The following is a 20,698-nucleotide window of genomic DNA, read 5'->3' on the forward strand; positions in this document are numbered from 1 at the left end:
GTCCCCAGGGCGGGCTGCAGAGGGACAGGGCAGGGGAGCGAGGCTGCAGGGCTCCAAGCAAATCACACTTCATGCTCCGTGGTCCCCCAGCTGCCCATGTGCAGCCAGGTGAAACCAGGGTCAGAACTGACATCCAGGGCAGCTGCAACTGGGAGGAGAGATCAGGAAGGTGGCGGGAGAGAAGGTGGGCGGCCCTGCTGTGTGGGCGCCTCCGGCTGTGAGTGTTCCGGGCCTGGGGGCGGAGGCCTGCCTCTGGAAGGAGCGGTGGTCCTGCCCTTTCCGCCGAGGGTTCTGCCCGGGCCACCCCTTCAGTCACAACCCCGCCCGGCTAGCAGCTCCTGCCCCTTCCAAGTTCTCCCATCCTCCCTCTGTGGTTTGCAAATCTGGCTGACGCTGGTGTCTCTGAACACTTTACAGTAAGTGGGCATTAATTAATGCTCAATGACAATAGAATTTCTCCCAAATTACACATGACACTTGCATTAAGAGCAAACGTGTTCATCTGGATAGAAGTTATCACAGTGAGCACAAGAATTTACAACGATTTGCCAAGGATAAGAAGCACACTCTCTTTAAGTAAGAGTTCTCTTTAACCAAAATAAGAGTAAAAGCTTTTAGGAGTGGTTGTTAATTAGAATAACAATTTGGCCACGGGCTGTGTAAATCTTCCACGAGGATGGACTTGGTGGCAAGTGGCTGGTGGAGGCACCAAAGCTGAGGCAAGTGAGCCAGGCTGACTGCGGGCTTTCCGTGCTGGGTGAGGAAGGACACCGAGGCTTTGCCAAAGCGCCTGCGACCTGCTCGCGTGTCTTATGCATCCTCACAACAACCCAGGGAGGTAGGTTTCAGGCCAGCTTTAAACCTAAGGCTACCGGGGTTGAGAGGGCATGAGGTAAGTGACAAAGCTGTCACCAAAACCAGGTTTGCCTGACCCCAAGCTCGTGGTTCTTTCCTAGAAACTTGTGTCTCTGCTGGGCGAATGGTGCAGCAGAAGCCTTGAGGGTGCTTTTGGAAATACAGAAATTTCCTGCGCTCCGCCTGGAAACTTCCTACCTGGAAACTCTGGCATCAGAGTCCCCAGAAATGCTGAAGCGTCTCTCTGTGCACAGCACCAGGGGTGACTGTGGTGTGTGGCCAGGTGGGGACCCTCCTTCCATGCTCACGTTCCTTTCTAGCCACCTGCCCAAGTGTTACATCTCTTCTTCTGCTCCGCAGGCTGCCACCCTGGGCTTGAATCTGATCAGACGAAAGAGCCGGGGCTGGCACCTGTGCTCCTCCCCTTCGGTCCCTGCCATCACCACCCGCATGTCCAGGACCAAGGCCCCCGGGGACAGGGTGCCCCAGGCCTAACCACAAGCATGAGCGGAAACAAAGTGCAGATTTAGGCGCTTCCCCTCTCCCCACGGTCTAGAATGTGATAAGAACTTCCTAGGGCCCAGAACTCCCCTGATAGTCTCCATTTGTTACTGGAATTACACCCAGGGACGTAGTGAGAGTAGTGCCAACATCAGCCAGCACCAAAGGCGCGTTCCTAGTCAAAATTTGAAAATGAAGATAAACAAATGACAACTCAGACTTCCCTGGCGGTCCAGTGGTTGAGACCCTGCGCTTCCACTGCAGAGGGCATGGGTTCAATCCCTGGTCCGGGAACTGGGATCTCGCTTGCTGAGTGGCGCGGCCAAAAAACAAACAAACAAAAAGGACAACAGCTAGTGAACAGAACGTGTCTGAACATGTGTGGTGGGCATGGCTGAGGATCTGTGGTGGGCGTGGCTGCGAAGGGAGCGTGGACTCAACAGGGGGATCCAACTCCCTAAACCCGGTCAGAGCTGGGAGGCGGCAGTGGGCTCCACTTAATACCGACAACGGTAAAAACAACGATCATGTCGGTAACTCCTGTAAACTGCATTTCACCTCTTCACCACAGCCTTGGGAGGGAACACTTCCACTGAGGCTCTAGAGAGGGTCAATGGTTTTTAAGTCACGCCAGCAGTTGGTTATGAATTCTAGGCCTTCTGAGTCCAAAATTTAAACTCGCTTTCCTCATCAGTGGATCCCAGAGATGGGTAGAGAGTTAGGAACTCAACAACTATGGTGGTTTATTGGTTGACTGAGCAGGGAAGGTTTAAACAGAGAAGTTAAAATAGTGTCACCTCCACAAAACAAGAGGGGATACTCATTCAGACTTTGCAACCTGACCACATCAGAAGGTCTGGAGACCCACATCCTCTATGACTGTCACTGTTCTTTGCTTACCCAGAAGCTATTCCCATCGTTTTTCTCTTGCTAACAGAACTCTTAAGGCAGCACAATGCCAATGCCCAGGGACAGTCATGACGAATCAGGGAAATCCAGGCCCTCTTTGCCAGATACCTGTTTTTCCCTTTTTCCCTGGAATGGACTGTTCTAGCCACAGAGACATAAAAGGCCCTTGACCACCCGCCTCCTTCTTGCCTGCCTTGTATGTGTTCTGCAAGGACCCGTGAATGTTACCTTGTAAGAAAAAAGGGTCTTTGCTTATGTGACTCATAAGCAAAGATCCTGAGATGCGGAGATTATCTCAGATTATCGGGGTGGGCCCTAAATCCCACGCCAAGTGCCTTCATAAGAGAGAGGCAGAGGGAGATCAGAACACAGGAGAGGAGAAAGCTATGTGAAGACAGAGGCGGAGGCTGGAGCGATGTGGCCACAGGCAGAGGAAGGCCAACAGCCACCAGAAGATGGAAGAGACAAAGGGCGGATTGTCCTCTAGAGCCTCTGGATGGGGTGCAGCCCTAACGAAGCCTTGATTTGGCCCCGTGGAAATGACGCGGAACTTCTAGCCTCCAGAACTGTGAGAGAAGACGTTTCTGCTGTTTTAAGCCACCAAGTTTGTGGTAATTTGTTACAGCAGCCACAGGAAACTAATACACTGCCAAAGCCACTGACAGGCATTCTGTTACTACAACCAAACACATCCTCAATCCATCTCTCCGTCACACTCGGAGGACTCATACAGGGACTGCTCCCGTTTCTCACCATGAGAGAGACTTCTGGGGACCCACAGACGCCGGCAAATCTCCCTGACTCCAGCCTCCCCGACCTTGGTGCTGCCACCTTTTAGAGAGCACACCTACCATTAAAATCCCCATCACTGTTTCCCGGGCAGTGAGTAGGTGCAGCGCACCCAGTGCCCACGTTCACTGGAGCAGCCACCCTGGCAGGCAGGCTCCTCAGCGCCCTCAGCCCTAAAGCACACGGTACACTCTGAACACCTGCTGGGACCAGAGAGAGCGGCAGCTCCTTGGTACACATCACACGTGAGGTTCTGTGTTAGCCACGGTGTAAAGAACATCTCTTGGGGTTGGGAGTCCAAGACAGGGAGGAGGTAGGGAGGGAGAGAAGGGCCCAGACGTTGGGGAAGAGACTTTTAAAAAATCGTACTCTATACAATAGGGGCAAGTTCAGCGGAAATTTACTTAAAAGTCTCCTCAAAAGGAAAAATGGAGCTTAAGTAGAGCGGGAACCTTGGTGAAATCTACTTATAGATTATAAAGGCTGCCTTTGCCATCAGTCTTCTCTTGGGGCCCATCACATGCTTTTTGGGGGCATATCTCCTGCTCCTCCAAAGCTTGGTGATTTCCTGCTGAATCTCTCTCTGCAGGGCCCCCCTTTCCAAATTTCACTGACCGATGACACGGCCATGATTCATCTCTCTCTGATCTTCTGCTTCTTCAAGACATACCCATTTGGGGTCCTATTTCTTAAGAGATCTGCTCCTGGGGAGTTGACTGACTTCTTGATTGTAAGGGATTCAGTGCTAATGTGCGTCAGGGCCTTGTTTTTTTGGTTTTGGTTTTTGGCGGGGATGGGGGTTGGGGGAAGCAGTGGTGGGGGTAACTGGGTGGAAGAGACTGGAATCTGAAATTCACTGAGGACTTATTACAGGCCCTGTCATTCTAGGTGTTTTGTATCCAGATTAAAAAACAAAAACATCAGCAGCTCAGAGGCATTAAGTAAATTTCCCAAGGTCAAGTCACATAGACTATCTCGATGGGAGTGGAATGGTGATCTCGCCACCTTACCTTTCTAGGCATGTCCTCTGCCCATCTGCTTTGTAGACCTCATGCTGTCTGACTTCCACAGGGCCCCTCAGGACCACAACCTCTTGCAGCTATGGCCTGGGTCTGCAGACTGCACAGTTCATGCTCTTTCTACAAAAGGCTAGCTATCGTGAAGAGCTCAACCAGACACAGAATACCTTGGCCAGTTTAAAAGCACATGTCTTACCATTAGGCAAAGACCACAGTCTATTTACTGAGGCCAAGAAGCACTGATGAACACTGAAATTGTGGGTGAAAGTATGGTGAGAAACAGATAATTTGCATAGTCTCAAAATATCTACCCATAAGATCCTAATTAACTTGAAAGGGAAAAAATAGTAACTTTACAGTGAGGAACCTGGTAGATGTCACTTTAACCGAGTGATCCATCACTTCCATGGTTTTCCTGCCAAGATGGCATAACCTCAATCTAATCAATAGAAAACATCAGATAGACCCAAATCGAAGGATTGATATGCCACAAAATCAGCTGCCTGGACTCTTGAAAAATGTCAAGGTTATGAAGGACAAAGAAACAATGAGGAACTTTCCCAGATGGAAGGAGGCTAAGGAGACATATGACGACTAAATGCAGTGTGGGATCCTGGATGAACCCCAGGACCGGAAAAAGGACACAATTGTGGAAACAGGTGAACTTTGAATAAGGTCTGTAGATTTAGCTAACAGTAGCATATGAAGGTTAATTTCCTGATTTAAATAATTGTACTATGGTTTTAAAAGACATAGCATTAGGAGAAGCTGGGTGAAGGGTACATGGGAACTTCCTACACTATTTTCATAAGTCTAAAATCATTTCAAAATAAAAAAGTTAAAAAAAAAATGCCCCAAACCAAAAACCCCTCAAACACCACGCACTTTCTTAAAGGATTACCTTAATGTTAGAATTTAGGTGGCAACTGCTATCTCAGGTGGGCCCTCTGGGGGTCTGCGTACCTACCACACAAGCAGTCACTTATGTTGTGGCTGTTTGAAGCTGGTCTTGAAGGTCAAGGTGGCTCCGTGTGTTAGAGCCCAGGGGTCCTGAACTCGGGAGCCCTCACCCTGCACTGCTCCCAGAGTCAGCTCTGCCTTTGCAGAACCACTTGGGGACACTTAGAGGAGAAGTCCGAGGAGCTGGCTCCCAGCAGGCATCAAGTCCAGCTGAGTTTTTAGAGGCTGATTATTTCACTTTCAAGTAAAGAGGACAGGAGAATGGTGGGACACCCAGCTCTCCTCTCTCTGCACAATCTCCTTTTGGGTTCTGAGATCAGTGTGAAGGAGGAATGGTTCTGCTAGCTGTATCTGTTTTCCCTTCCTTATCTTAAGCCAATGGAAGCAGCCCCCTACCTTGCTTCCTGTCTGAAGCAGCCCGAAGCAGATGGCTTCCTGTGCCACCAGCACCACTGCTTTGTTCCTCTGCCTCTGTGTGTGGCAGCCAGGGGGCTGGAGCTCTAGTCTTTAAGGGCCCTTCCAGTTCTGACAGGCCAGGCCAGCCAGGCCCTGACGAGTGGCCCCAGGTGGGATTGCTGCAAAGCACTGGTCTTCAAGACTGGCTAATCCTGCGTGTCCAAGGAAGGTGAATCAGCCCTCTCTCACCTACAGACCAGAGCATGGAAGCTGAGCTCCCGGAATGAGTCTGCTCTGGTTTTCTTAAAGAGAGCTATGGAATCTGAGGATACAAGTGAGTTACTGCTGGGTCCAATGGAAGGCAGATGCTATGTCGCTAACGATGATGTTGTGTCGCTCCCACACTGATCAGAGAAGGCGTGGACGTATTATCACTAAAACATTAGATTTTGCCTCAGTTCATCCCCTGTTCAAGTTCCTTGTTTGTAAAATTAAGATTAAACATTCCTTCCCCTAGGGTGTTTGTTACAAGGTTTAATTGAGCTACTGTATGGTGCTTTAACACATTTGGTACAAAAAACTAGACAGGTCACACAGCAATGTGAATGTACTAAACATTACTGAAACGCATGCTTAAAAATGGTTAAGATGATAAATTTTATGTTATGTATGTATGTTTTCCCATGGCTAAAAAAAAAGTCATTCAGTGTATCATTAAAAAAACCTACACAAACATCAGGTGCTGATTAATATAGTTATTTTGTTCTGAACGGTTATCATCATCACATCTATTTACCCCTAAATTACATGCAGACAACCTCCCAGTGCTCTGGCTGGGCTCCCACTCAATCCCACAGCTCCGACTGTCTCCGAAAATCAGATGGTTCTTGGGCTCCCAGACACTAACCTACCGTTCTGCTCACTCCTGCACCGTAAACGTGCACAGTCTCTTGAACCCATGCAGCAGAGGGTCCTGCAAGCCACTCCCCGAACTCATGCTCTCTGTATCCCCCATCTCAGTCTCCGATTGATGATATCCATCAATACCCACCCAGTCAGCCTGCTTGAAACATGACCCCCACATCCCAGTGGTCACAAAATCATGACAATTCCACTTTAGAAACGCCTCCTCTAAAAAATGGGTACAGATGAACTTATCTACAAAACAGAAATAGAATTACAGATGTAGAAAACAAACTTATGGTTACCAGGGTGTAAGTGGGGGGGGGGGTAGGGATAAATTGGGGGATTGGGATTGATATATACACTCTACTATATATAAAATAGATAGCTAATAAGGGCCTATTGTATAGCACAGGGAACTCTACTCAATACTCTGTCATGGCCTATATGGGAAAAGAATCTGAAAAAGAGTGGATATATGTATATGTATAACTGATTCACTTTGCTGTACACCTGAAACTAACACAACATTGTAAATCAACTACACTCCAATAAAAATTAAAATAAATAAATAAATAAAAAAGAAACGTCTCCAAAATCTAACTCCTCCCTTTCCCATTACTTCAGTTGAGATATCCCTGTCACCTCTCACCCAGCCTATGATGACAACATTCTCTTTGGTCATCTGGCCAAGGTTTCCCTCCCTTCCACCTCATCCTCCCACCACTACCAGAATTCTCTTCCAAAAAGTCAAATCTGGGACTTCCCTGGTGGCACAGTGGTTAAGAATCCACCTGCCAATGCAGGGGACACAGGTTCGAGCCCCGGTCCAGGAAGATCCCACATGCCACGGAGCAACTAAGCCCATGCGCCACAACTACTGAGCCCGCACACCTAGAGCCCGTGCTCTGCAACAAGAGAAGCCACCACAATGAGAAGTCTGCACACCACAACAAAGAGTAGCCCCCGCTCGCCGCAACTAGAGAAAGCCTGCACGCAGTAACGAAGACCCAACGTAGCCAAAAATAAATTAAATAAATAAATTTATTTAAAAAACCCCCAAAAACCCCAAAAAGTCAAATGTGATGTGTCATTTACCTACATGAAGTACCCAGTGGGCTCCCATCTGGATCAAGTCTAAACTCTTATCTTGCCATACAAGGTCTGTTTATACGGAGCTTTTTATACCAACCCATGTTTATAGTCACATATAGTCCCCCCACTCCCATGAACCTTGCTCCATTATAAGCTTCTCTCCATATGCCAAGACTTTCACACCTCTTCGCTTCTTGCAAATAACATCCCCATTTGCCTAGTGTCTGCACCATCCTTGCCACCTAGCAATCATCCACATCCATGTGTTTCAGCAAGACCTAAGTCAATGCCTCCTCTCCTAGATAGCATGGTTCAGACGTCATGCTATTCCTCAGCATACACTGGGCTGGGGGGGCAGGTTAGTAATTCGTCAAGGTACCTCACAGCTTTCTCTTCAATTAGACCTTCTATCTCTGAAGGCTTGTTATATCTTTGTCATCTCTCCATTCCTAGTTCCCGGGACAGTGCTTGGCTCGGCACATAGTGAGGGCTAAATTTGTTGAATGAACTATGAGTGAAAGGTGCTATGACTGAGCTTATTAACTTCCAGTCTTTGGAAAATCATTTCAGCAAGGTCGCCTGTTATAGTTTAAGATGTCCCACACTGGACACAAATTAGGTACTCTGGGATGACCAGAATTCCTTTGGACAAGTAAGTTACATTTTGTAGCCTGGATAAGTAGTTTACTAACTGGCGTCTCAGTGACGTCAAAGACCGCTGCATCTCTCACGGGCTGTCTTACACTTGGGCGATAACTCATCATCTACTATATCAAAAGTATTAATGAATTCTGGGCTATTCCGAATACATGTACACAGGAATCCCTACTCTATAAAATCCTGTGCTCTTCTATAACTTTTAATAGCTTAATTTAAGCAAGATCAACCCAATCCGTGCATGGCACTTAAGACAATTCTATGAAAATCTAGGCAACTATTGTATATAATTGAAAACACGTATTCATATTTCAGAGCCCGTGATCAGTATTAAGTGCTAACTTCGGATGATGATCAAGGCAGCTTTGGCGGCTGGCAAGAAGTGCCTGTGAGTGCCTGACCCACCTGGTGGGAAGGTCAGGGTGTGCTTTACAGACACATTGTTCTCTCCTGCCTTTCTGGGCCCTCTTCCCACTCCATACAGAGTTACCTCCAGGGCAGCACTTTTGGACAACATGGCCCCTGTCTTTCTACCCACAGCTGCTTGATCCAGGCACGAGCACCTGACTTTCAGCTATAGGCCAATCCACAGTCCTTCCCAGAGACCCCGTCCCCAGAATGCAACCCAGCCCGACCCGATCAGAATCCTATCCTTGGATTTTAGTAACTGCAGTGGGAGAGGAGACAGTCTCTCTTCCACCGGCTGAAGCCGAAAGGTGTCATGCTCAGGAGGATGGTTCATGATTTCTACCAGTAGGAGAAACCAAGTCTCGTGAACAGTCAAGAATAAAATGGTTACGCAGAAAGAAGAAGAGCCAAGACAGGGAGGGCACTTAATCCCCTGTCCTATGCTACAGAAGCCCAGCTGCATAGCTCTGCTCTTCTGATGGCTTGGTTATTTCAGCACTTACTCGTATTCCTAAAAGTCTATACATTTCCCTATTTTTTAGTTTGAATTTAACTTCTGTTATTCGAAACAAAAAAGAATCTTAAATACAAAACAAAACACTGCTAACATAAACACAGCCAAAGTCGTTCAATCTTAAGAGCTTTAAAATGAGCCAATGGCTTCATGAAGGCTCTTGTAGGAGTTCTGTGGTAAGTCTCTAAAATGTGGAAATCACGTATTTTATTTAGCTACAGAAGGTTGATGAATCCTTTATACAATGAATAAATGCTCTGTAATTGATTTGTTGAGTAACCTGCATTTTTTTTTCAATGTTTACTCTTCTTAAAGAGGGCCTAACTGCACACCATTAGAGGCTCGGGAAGCGATGAGGGTACAGGTGTAACTCTACATAAACAAAGTAAGTAGTCCACATATGCTGCCGTGCTGTCTCTGGGGATACATTATTCAGAATTATTGCTGCGTTCTACACAGACCATCTGAGAGGGATAATCACTTTTCAATGACTGGATCAATATTTTTGTTCTCCTTTACTACTTGAGTGATTGGATCTAGGGCCAGAGGAGAAAATCAGGTCAGTCCCCTGGACCTACTGCCATCTAACAGGGAAGATCACTGTGTGTGCTTGGGAGCCCAGGAAGGGGAGTGGGGTCAGGGAGCACAATTCTTAGGGCGATAACTTAATTTCAAATTTCTCAATGAGAAAAGCCATGCGTATCTATGGCTCTTCTGCTGCAGCATTTAAAAAATTGCCCTGAGGGTACAAGGTATAACTCATTTTATGTGTGGTTTATTGAATAAGTTCATGAATTTATGACCCCACCACATATACAGCCAAGGGGAAGAGCAGCTTGTCCATTCTGTCTGGGAGGGGGAACATCTCAAGCTCCGAAGAGAGAGGGATGATGGGGCTGGAGACGTGGAGAGAGGTCGTTCTATAGTGGAACAAAAGATAATGTCCACACTTGCAGGCTCGTGTGAACATTCTAGTGTCCGGCACTCAGGACCCACCGATATGGAATTTGTGATGATTTTACTCTGGCTGACAGAGTGGGCCCTGATCTGCATCCCACTCATTACTGGGAGACAAGCCTAAACTGTCCTTTTAAGGACACGATTCAACGTAAGTTTATTAAGCCTTTCCAATAAGAATAAGAAAAAGGATGCTAAGCAATATGAAAGAATGACGCATTTTGCCAGGCATTTTGCTTACCCTTAACCTAACAAAATCTATGCCTTTCAAGCACCTTAGAAGCACCATTTGCATGCAAGTAATGTACTAACTGCAAATGGGACTTATTACTTAATTAAAGCTCATCACAGAGCATCTTTTTTGAGCAATATTTTGTTGGATGTTGGAATTACAACTGAAAGGGATAAAATGCTGTTTGAACATTTCCTTTTATTCCAACATATTACTGTTCTCCCTGGTCTTTTCCTGTCAGTCCTCAGGTTTATTGGAATGTGGCATGAGGGAGAGCTTGGTGGTGAGGAGTGTTGCCTTGGAAGCCAGACAACCTGGCTTTAAAACCTGGCTCTGCCACCAACTGATGCAAGACTTTGGGCTCGTTACATAAGCTCCCTGTGACTCAGTTTCCTCATCTGTAAACTGGGGATAACATCAGCACCTACCTGTTAGGGCTGTAGTGTGGATTACACAAGTCAATACACGTAAAGCACACATACACACTATTTAAATAATAGTTATTATTATCTCTATATAGCATGCAACACTGGAAACCTTCTAAAATTTGAAGTCATTGAGATCTGGATAGAAGGTAAGAATCCCACCTCTGCCACCATTAGGATATTAGGTAATTTACCTCTTTGATCCTCCATTTCCTTCTAAGTAAAAAGGGGTGATCGTGCCTATATTTTGGTGGGTTGGTGTGAAGACTGTATGAAATAATGTGTACAACGTCCCAGTCAACATTTCTAACTGGGTTTATGAGAATATCAGGCTGCGTGGATGGACGTGGATTCCGTCGTACGAGGACCCATGCTTCCTTCCTCTCGTCTGATCACAGGCAGACAAGGACGGTGACGATCAGCCCAAGGCTTGGCAGGGCCTGGCGCATATTACCCTGGGCTCTCCTCGGAGAAGGAGCTGCTGCCAACCTGAGCCTGGGGGTCAGGCATCAAGGAGAGGGAGCAGGGAGCAGTGGGGACTGTGCTCAGCCCCTGCCTGTACGCACAAGGAAGCCAGTCACCTGCCAGCTGGGGTGTCCAGAGACACACCCCTGCAGCCTGGCTCCCCGCAGTTCTTTCCCTGGCTCCCCTCTCAGGGCGTGAGGAGCGCAGCCCCCGCTCAGACAGCCTCCCCGCAGCACGTCTGTGCAGGAAGCCAGGGCCCCTGGGCTCCCCGTCAGACCGCCCGCCTGAAGCACACACTGGAGCCAGGGAACTTGCCTGAGAAGGCAGTAAAATTTTAATGCACTCTGTAGCGTGGTCATGTCATACTCGGTTATGGCAAATAATCCCAGATGCCTGCAGAGGTAAAATGGAGCTGTAATGTGCTTGCCTCCTAACCCGAGCTGACAGCAATGATGTACGACTACCATTAGCGGAAAATATCACTTCAACTAACCCATGATCCAGCTCCGCTCAGGGTCACATTATCCATGAGGAACAAATTACACTCCCAAAGTAAATACAAATTTTCTACACGAAATGGGTACAAAAAAAGGGAAGGGGGTGATCCGTTCCCTTTGCCAGCACACTGCTGAGTGACACAGATGATAAAGGACAGGACAAATCACTGGCTGACAGAGTGCTGTGCTGTAATCAGCTCAGCCGGCACGCACTCTAGCCGATAAACACTATATCCTCCCCTTAGTGGCAAATACATAATCTTTACCACAGACATGGCTGCTTCGGGTATTTACCACCATTTGGGCTGCAGGAACACCCCAAACAGCATTTGCCATCAGACAAGGAAAGGCCCTGTGATCTTGATGGATCCAGAGACCCTCTGCAGGGATGGGAGTCAGTGTCTAGGGGTGCGCAAGAGGGTTCTTGAGGCAGCAAACAATACAGAGTGAAACTGCTTTGGGGGTGCAGTTCAGGAGCTACGGTAATACTATGACCCTTCTCCTCTGTGCTGGTCACAGGAAGAAAACAGTCTGGAGAGATCATACGAGATGCAAGAGGCTCTGGACCAGAAGGTCCAGTACTTCCCCACCTGCCTGGGTGACTGGGACAAGACCCTTTTCCTTTCTGTGACTCAGATAATCAACAAAGCAACTGCCAGGTATAGAACTAATATTTACAGGGCACCCACTAAAGTGTCAGACGTATGCGAGGTGTGGGGTACTTGCTAGGAGCCAATGATTTAAGAAGGTATTAAGTGTTTACACGTAGACAGACACTAAAAGAAGACTGAGTGTCTTGACCAAACGTGGCCCAGGCTTGGTCTGTGGGCTGGCACAGCCTCCCTGTCATTACTCATGGTGGCCCACAGGCTGACACTGCCACTCAGCTGTACGAGTAAAAACATATACCTTGTAGCTCTTGCCTCCTTACCTTGGACAACTGCTTCCCAAGTTAAAAAAAAAAACCCTCACATTTCAGAAGAGCTTGTACATCTGAGTTGTCAGTGGACCCAACTTGTATTTATCCAATGTTTATCGAGTAACTGTCAGGTTTGGATTTTTAGAAGCTGGTGGGTTTGTGGGTGCATAGGTAGATACAATCCAGGTTTCCTGTAGCACAAGGAGGGTGAGGCACAGCGAGGAAGGTAACGAAGATTCTCAAATGGCACCTCTGGGCATATCCCAACTCATCCTCGTATATAGGGAAAAAGAGCCCAGAGCCTGCAATCTTAAGACAGTGTATATCTCAGCTCCATTACCTATCAGCTCTTAAGTTTCATTTCCTTTATTTGTAAAATGACATGTGCTTAAGAAGATAAAGTCCTTGAAAGGACCTATCATTGACTTTGGCACATTGCAGATGATGAACAGTGAAGTATCTAGGGATACACATAGATTCCCACAATAAACAAGCAGGTCATATAAAATAGCACATGTAAAAGTGTTTTGAATAACACAATGTTCTCTACAATGTAAAGTAGTGTTTCATCTTATTATTTAGTTATTATTATTGATCCTAATCGCATTTGTTCCCTGCCCCTAATAAAATGAGTAGCATCTGCATTTTTTTACCAAGAAGTTAGGGAGTTGAAAAATCATTAAGGGTCCCAACGAGGAAAGATGAGGCCCAAACTGAGTGCCCTGGGTACCACAACCACCCATGCCAGGGGTTCCTGGTCAGTCCTTACTTCAAATGCTCCATTTCACTGTCTCAGTAAACATGCATATAATTGGCAGACTATAAACCACACCTGGGAGTGGAACAGCAATGGAGAAAGCTACTCTGGTTAGTAGGTATACAGCCAGTACTTCTCAACATGATCCTCATGAGAACCAATAGGGAAAAGCTCTAGAAGTAGGCCAATTTGATCTTCCCAGTTGTAACTTTGGAAAAAAAAAAAAGAAGAAGAAGAAGAAATAATATTCATGTATTGAATTTTAGGACTTATGAAAGTATAAACTTTGGCTAATTACTAATGCATTCTAATACAGAGATTTTATTATCTTTATCATACCTAGGTATGGCAAAGTTACAAGGAGTAATTACCCATAATTATATATCACCATCTGGAAGTTGCCAAGGGGGGATTAAGACACTCACACCTACACACAAATACACATGTGCATGACCAAAAAGAAATTCAGACATCTTTGTTGAGGACAAACATTCTCCAACCCAAATGTAGAGTAAGATAGACTCTTCTGACAACCAAAGAGCAGCCCAGGCCATACTTACTGACAAGCCGCCAGTTAAAGGCATCACCAGTACTAACGCCTCTGCTTAGGACCTCCCTCTCAGGTGGCTCAGGGTTCATGGTCCATTTCATGAGGCTGAAAGCCACCACCTCCACCTAATTCCTCCTTGGCTTTGCAACATTCCCTTCAGCTAAGCCATAAAATCCAAGCCAATGGCTCATTCTGAAGGAAAGCAGCTGATCTTTTCTCTGGGAATGTAGAATCATGTATTCAATACTGGACGTTTCCAGAAGAATTCCTTTTATAGGTTAAATAATACTCATTATTAACTCACCAATCAAGTGAGTTCTTGAAACATACTATGTCAACTAGTTCTTCACTAGCTCCCATGCTCTCCTAAATAATTTGGGTAATTGAGGAATAAGATTAAACTAACCGCTCTGCTGCCTATTGGCAAGTGCATGGTGACAGACCCAACAGAGTCAAGCAACTCTGTCAAGTCCATGTTGGTTCATCAGTAGGTACTTGAAAAAAAAAATAAGTGAGTTGATGTGAATGACTAAATGAAAGAATCAACAGACAGATAATGACCTTTGTTTAGATATTAGGCCCATAGTAAGTTTCCTTTAGTTACTTGAAAGAGTCAACACAGATGTGCCTGGACCCATCCACACTATGTTTATTCACTGTTAGGAATTTGAGAGAGGTGAAAGAATGGAGAAATTTTTTATATAATCTTCCTTCTACCTTGGCAAAGAGAAAATATACTCATGTACATTTCCCTCTGGGTCTGCTGTGTTGTTGGGGTCTAGGTAAATAGCTACGTAGAAAATGAGGATATTCAAAGCTACATCATTGACTCCAGCCCCATTTTATAGATGACAAAACTAAGGCTCAGCAACATTAGGTAATTTGTCCAAGGCCACACACTTGGTTAGTGAGAAATGATAAACCAGGTCTTCTGAGTGTCCTTCTCCGTTACCCACCCATGAGAACAAGGGAACGTCCAGAACCTGTTCCTCTCACTATTCATTCTAAGAAACAAGAGTTTAGCTGAAGATGTCTGACCAATTTCCAATAACTCAAGTATTCATTTTATTGATTTATATTTAATAAAGAATCTGCATATTTATATATTTATATATATTTATATAAATAAATGTATGTATATACATATATGAAACCTCTGTCTTTTTCAGGTGTATGACATGGTTGTAATGGACAGATATTCTACATACACATTTAATGGGAGTGAAGCAATTTTTGGTTTGGCATGAAAATGCTATGATATGACAAAGAGAAGAACTTAATGAGAGGGTTTAAAATAATATGCAGTAGAAATTAAATCCAAGGATGGTATCAATAGGAATTTTTGATGGATAGGATGGAATTAAGCCAACTGGAAACATGGTGATGTTGGAAGAACAATAACGTGTCATTTTGACCCAGACCTGATCTTGGAGGTCGAGTGGATGGCATCGTGGGATTCAGACATCCAAAACAGCCCTTGAAACTCAGCCAAGAATTGCAGAAATTTCCCAAATAAGGTGGGAAATTTATAAATGGCTTAGAAGTGTCTTATGAGAAAGTAAAACTATAAAAGAAATTTGTTGGGAGCCCAGAAGATAAATCCTGGGATTGATATGAGGTGCACTCAGGTGTGAGTACCAGTTTTCTGAAGTTGCTTCACTTATCCCCTCCATTGGGAGATGAGTATCCAAAAAAAGGAAATGCAAATTTTTCAAAACAATGAACATCACTGAACATTAGGGATATAAAGACGAGAACTTGGGTCCCTACTCTTCTTCTGGGCAATGGTGGTACGCTTTGCTGCTATGAAACTGGAAGGGAGGCGAGCACTCCTTTCCCCATGTGCAGTGCAGGACAGCATCTCTAAGCCGTCTCCTGACCAGAACACGTCCTGTCTCAAAACCAAGGATGCGGGTTCTACAAGCAACAGTGAAGGCCTTCCGAGCTTGTGGAGTGTTGCTGAGGGTGCATACTTTTTACCAAGTGTGAAACGTGGCCGATGGAGGGACGGGACTCTTCCACTATAAGCACAAGCCGCACGCCCTGTCTTTAGTTCGACAACTCAGCACTTTCTCGGTCCTTCAGCAGCCAAGTTAGGCATGTGGTTTGTGTTGAATTAGGAACACAAGCCTCTGTTGGTTTTCTTGCTGCTTTTCTTAGAAACTGCCCCCTTCGCACACAAGTGAATACAAAATGATCAAACACAACAAAGGTAGCTTGAATTAAAAAATTAGAATGCACCAGAAAGTGTTTGCATCTTAAGGGAGAGGGGGCTGACGTGGGAACTCTGTGGTTCTGCGTCTGCAGTTAGCCAGTGTCCCAGCAGGCTGTCCTGGGTACCGGTGAGCAAGTCACGGGGACCAAGCAGCCTTCTCCAGGTGGTCATTCTAATCATGAAAAGCCCAGAGACAGGAAACTGCAATCAGGAGTCGTGTTAAAATCCTCATGAGGAACAGGAGAACGGCTCCTATCTATGAAGAGGTTGTGTGTGTGTGTGTGTGTGTGTGTGTGTGTGTGTGTGTGTGTGTGTGTGTACTGCATGCAGTATACACCACACATCTACAAACATAAGCACGTGGGGTGCGCGGACATACACAACACCTCTATAGCTTTCAGGACTTTCTCTTGAGCTGTCAAAACATTAGAAGCATTAAACAGAGGAAAGTAAATGCTTCTCTCTGACATCTATGAAAAGGTAGTAGTGCTCAAAACCAGTTGTATAAAAATTATCAGGAAGCTTTTAAAAAAATACAGATGCTGTGGCCCCCACCCCAGATAGACTGCATCAGACCCTCTCTCCTGTGCTGGGTATCTGGGAACTGACAGTGTTTGGCTTGTGGGACGAGGGCTGCACAACCCACTTCATCATCATCTGATCCCTCCAGGGCGGCATACTTGCTCTTGACTCCAGGTTGTGCCCAAAGGAAAGCCTGGTGTTTGGGGTACGGAATTTAAAAATCATTGTTTGGGGACCCTTCCAAATTTCACAACACTTCCGTTCAGCTTGTGTCAGGAAGAAGTGCCCTAGGGGATGAAGGCTGAGCCTCGGGTTCCAGTGGAAAAAAAAATCACACCTCTTATCCTCTGGCAGGTTTTCTGGCAGACCCTGAGCTTTCGGAAGAGAAGGATAGCCTTCCTCCTTCCCCAGGTGATTCTCCCTCACTCCGCTCCAAGAAAAACTAGTGAAAATTAATATTTATAGAGCACTTACTACGGACCAGGCACTGAGCCAATTTCATTATTACAAAACTCTAGGTGGAGCTGTTGTTACCCCCATTTGGCAGATGAGAGAACCAAGGCTTGTCCATGGCTCCAGAACAGTAATGGACAGTCAGAAACAAGCCCAGGCCATCAGACTCGGAGGCCCAATTGCTTGACCACTGGCCACTACACCTTCCAACCAGCTCTGTCACGTGGCCCACAAAATACACAGGGAGCGGGTAAATGGAAAGAGAATTATTTTTCATCTCCACATTGATTTCATAACCAAACGGGGTGTTTCTTAGCACAATGGGCTGCTGCCAGTGGTAGAGAAAGAGAGGAAACAAGAGAAAATATAGGCCAAATATGTGGAAATAGGCGTGTTGCCTCTTTGTTCTCATGATACCAATTCATTTCCAGTGGGGGACTGGAATAATTGCTTAATTTGGGTGATTAAGGTGTCAAGTGCTGCCTCTTTTCTTTGCACTAACTGCAAAGACGAACAATCCCACATCTAAGACGCAGTGTTTCCAGCCTTCTCTAATCTTCTACCCAATTTCTACTCCTCACAAAAGTCCTCCAGGTCCGCTGACATTAACGTGAGATGTATTCACATGGCTGGGAGGGGAGGGTAAGTGACGCTTTGCCCAGTGTCTCATCGAGCCTCTTCCATGTATGAGAATGTCTCCTGCATTTATGGAAAGCTCTGCTTTTCTAGCCCCTTTCGCAGTCCCTTCCACGTTAATTAGTAAGGGTATCATTTTATAAATTACAGCTTCGTATCAGAGGAAAGCAGAGCTTATCCTAATTCAGTCAGCCGTGTGAAATACAGTACCCTAACTTTAGACTGCCAGTTCTGCAGACCCCTACGGAGTAAGAGAATGACAGGTCTTCCTGAGAGAAATCCCAGCGGGCCCCTGCAAGTCTCACTTTTGCCTCCGACAGCATCCCTGGCGGGGCTGCTGAAGGCATCCCAGGACATGGAGTGGCATCTTTTCTACCACTAGCAATTCAGATTTGAATGTGAATCCTCCAAGCAGCACATGAAAGCAGCCCAGGTTAGTCTGGGGCTCCGAGGGGGGCCCAGGCAAGAGGCTCTGGCACAGGGGAGGCTGACAGGGGCCCAGGCTCCGGCTCGGAGGAGAAGTCTGGGAGGGTAGCGTTAAAGTCGATGATAAACACCAGACAATCTCAGTCCAAAAGGGGAAGCCTGACAGTCTTAACTGTAACAGGGCCAAGCAGGCACGACTGCAATTACAGAGTCTTGATTGTTCCTGCCGGGAGCCCTCTGGAGGAGAGCCGGGTGGCAGGGCAGGGACTCTGATGTGAGTGCCGTTGTGAAGCAGCTCCCGAGTAAGAAGAAGAGGATCTGCAGGGCCACCACCGTCCACAGGAAAAGCGCCTGGGGTGGCCAAGGCAGGAAATGCACACATGTCAGAGGACTACGCCCCGCGGCCCTCTGTGCCCCGTCATCACCCCTCCCGCGGACTTGCCTGTGGACATCTTCTTGTCCTTCATTGTCCTGAAATCACCCCAAACTCGGAGCCGTGGGTGCTGGCTACCTTCCCACTGCCCATTCCTCTGGGCCGACACTTCGCTGCTTCCCGCACTCAGAGGCGAAAACCTGGGTGGCAAAGACTCGGGGACTCAGATCCCAGCAAACAACTAGCTGCGGTGCTCTCAGGATGCAGGAAACACCGGGCCCCCAGACACCTCTGAAAACCACAGGCGGCGCTGATAATTCTCGACATTACCAGAGTTAGTGATCATCTAGACAAGGGGTGCTAGACGCCTGAAGAGAGTCCCAGGCAACTGGACTTGTACAGCTCCCGGGGCATTTGGAAGCGCAGTCAAGGTTGACACTGCTGATCAAGACACCTAGGTGGAACGCAAAACTGAACGTCCTTGCCACCTTCTGCCACTGCTGGAGACTGTGACACTTCCTGAAGTCACACTGCCTTTCAAGGAAAGAAGGTCTGCTTGGCTGTGAAACCTCGAGGAAGCCTCGTCCCCTTGGAGAAGTGCCACCTACTTGGAAAGTGAGATCAACGATCACCTGTAAAAGATCTCCAGCAGTGGCCAGAAGTACCAGTCCCTCCCTGGATGCCTGCGACATCTGATGGAACGAGATGACCACTGCCCTGTGGGATGTGGCCCGGACGGCTCTGGGGGCCAGCAAGCTCGCGAGAATGCTCAGCCCCTACGTGCCTCTGGCACCCGCGACACACTGGCTGCCCGAGGCACTGGGGGACCGACTTCCAAGGAGCCAGGACTCCTGGGGGCTGGCGAAAGGAAGCTCCTACTTGTCAGTTAAACAAAAGAATAATCCACAGCCCCCTTTCCAGTGTGTACTTTCACTGTCATCCAACAGCCCATTACCATGTCACAGCGCAGCGCACCCTTCCGTAGGTCACTTTGTTTAAAATGACATGGATAATGCACATGTCAGCAAGCTGACAGTCCTAGCCGTCCTTCAGAGATAAAAACCTCAAGGCGAGAGCCTGCTCTTATCTGGGGGACATGCATTGGTCTATCATCCAAGTCAGGCAGAACATGATTTCTCCAGAGAGCACTTTTTTCATTTCCTGATTTTAAGGAAATCAAATAAGCACCATTTGTCTTCATCTGAATATGCTTGACCTGCTCAAATGATGATGTCTCGCATTTTATAACGGGCTACATATGCTGAATTCAAATTAACGACAGCACAAAACAAGAGCCTTTAGATCTCTCTTGGAGGCTGGCAGCAGAGAAGGAGGGAGAATTCTAGGCCTGATGGAAAGATCCTACCAAATACTAACCACAGGATTCTGAGTAAAATCCACCAGCACGTAGGAGGTGAGAGTCAGAGAACAGGGCTCAGGGAAGCCAGCTGTGCAGGACAGATCCAGAAACTGGGGACGGGAGGACTGGTACCTTCCTCTTGGTGCCAAGCAATATAGAAACCACGGTATTCAGGTAACTCTTTTCAAAATACATAGAGTGGGAATAAAATTGGAAAGAAATTTGGTTGGGGGGTTGGGACAAAAGCTAGAAAGAAAGACCAAACAGACAAACAATCCGTTTGCCTCAGGCAGCAGAACGTTCACTTTACCAGGTTGTGATGCTATCTTCCAGAAGCACCCAAATCGAGCTCCTTTTCTTGATCCGTGTTGAACTGGATACAAAGAGGCTGGTGGCCATCAGCCTTGAAACAGAGCATGTACCTGCTGGAAGAAGTGCCCTCCCCCCGACCATCCACCTGGACGAGAAGAGAGTGGTTCCCACCTGACAGCCCCGGCCCACCTCTCCCTCCATGAAGACACTCCTAGAAACAAACGATTAACATTTCTATCAAGAAGACCAATATGTACAGAAAAGCAGGAAGAAGCATAAGGGTAGTAAAAGAAATGCAGGAACGACATTATAAATGCATACTTAGTAGCGGGTTTAATGTTCCAATCAAGGATAAAACAAGAAAAATCAGGTGGCTATTAAAATAAACAATTTCCTCTTTTAAAAGCTTCTATAAAGTGAAAACCTAGTGTCACATATACGCAACATTAAAGGGCTTATTTTTAAAAAGTGGGGCTCACAAATTCAATGTTATTTCTTATCATAGGCAATGTCACTGTGTGAATAAAACCTGTCTCTGCAGAAGAGAGGTGCTGTCAACATGCAGCTGGCACCCCCCGCCCTGAGGCTGTGTG

General features: G+C 46.6%; 1 protein-coding gene and 1 long non-coding RNA gene across 6 annotated transcripts in view; one reads left to right on the top strand and one right to left on the bottom strand.

Annotated features, from left to right (window-relative positions):
• Window positions 1–20,698, bottom strand: part of AUTS2 (activator of transcription and developmental regulator AUTS2) — a 1,115,781-nt gene that overhangs the window by 299,128 nt on the left and 795,955 nt on the right. The gene's annotated exons all lie outside the window — the stretch shown is intronic.
• Window positions 1–20,698, top strand: part of LOC309612679 — a 531,617-nt gene that overhangs the window by 58,405 nt on the left and 452,514 nt on the right. The gene's annotated exons all lie outside the window — the stretch shown is intronic.

The sequence above is a fragment of the Balaenoptera borealis genome, assembly GCF_965194805.1.
Source record: "Balaenoptera borealis genome assembly, chromosome: 16".
Taxonomy (NCBI): domain Eukaryota; kingdom Metazoa; phylum Chordata; class Mammalia; order Artiodactyla; family Balaenopteridae; genus Balaenoptera; species Balaenoptera borealis.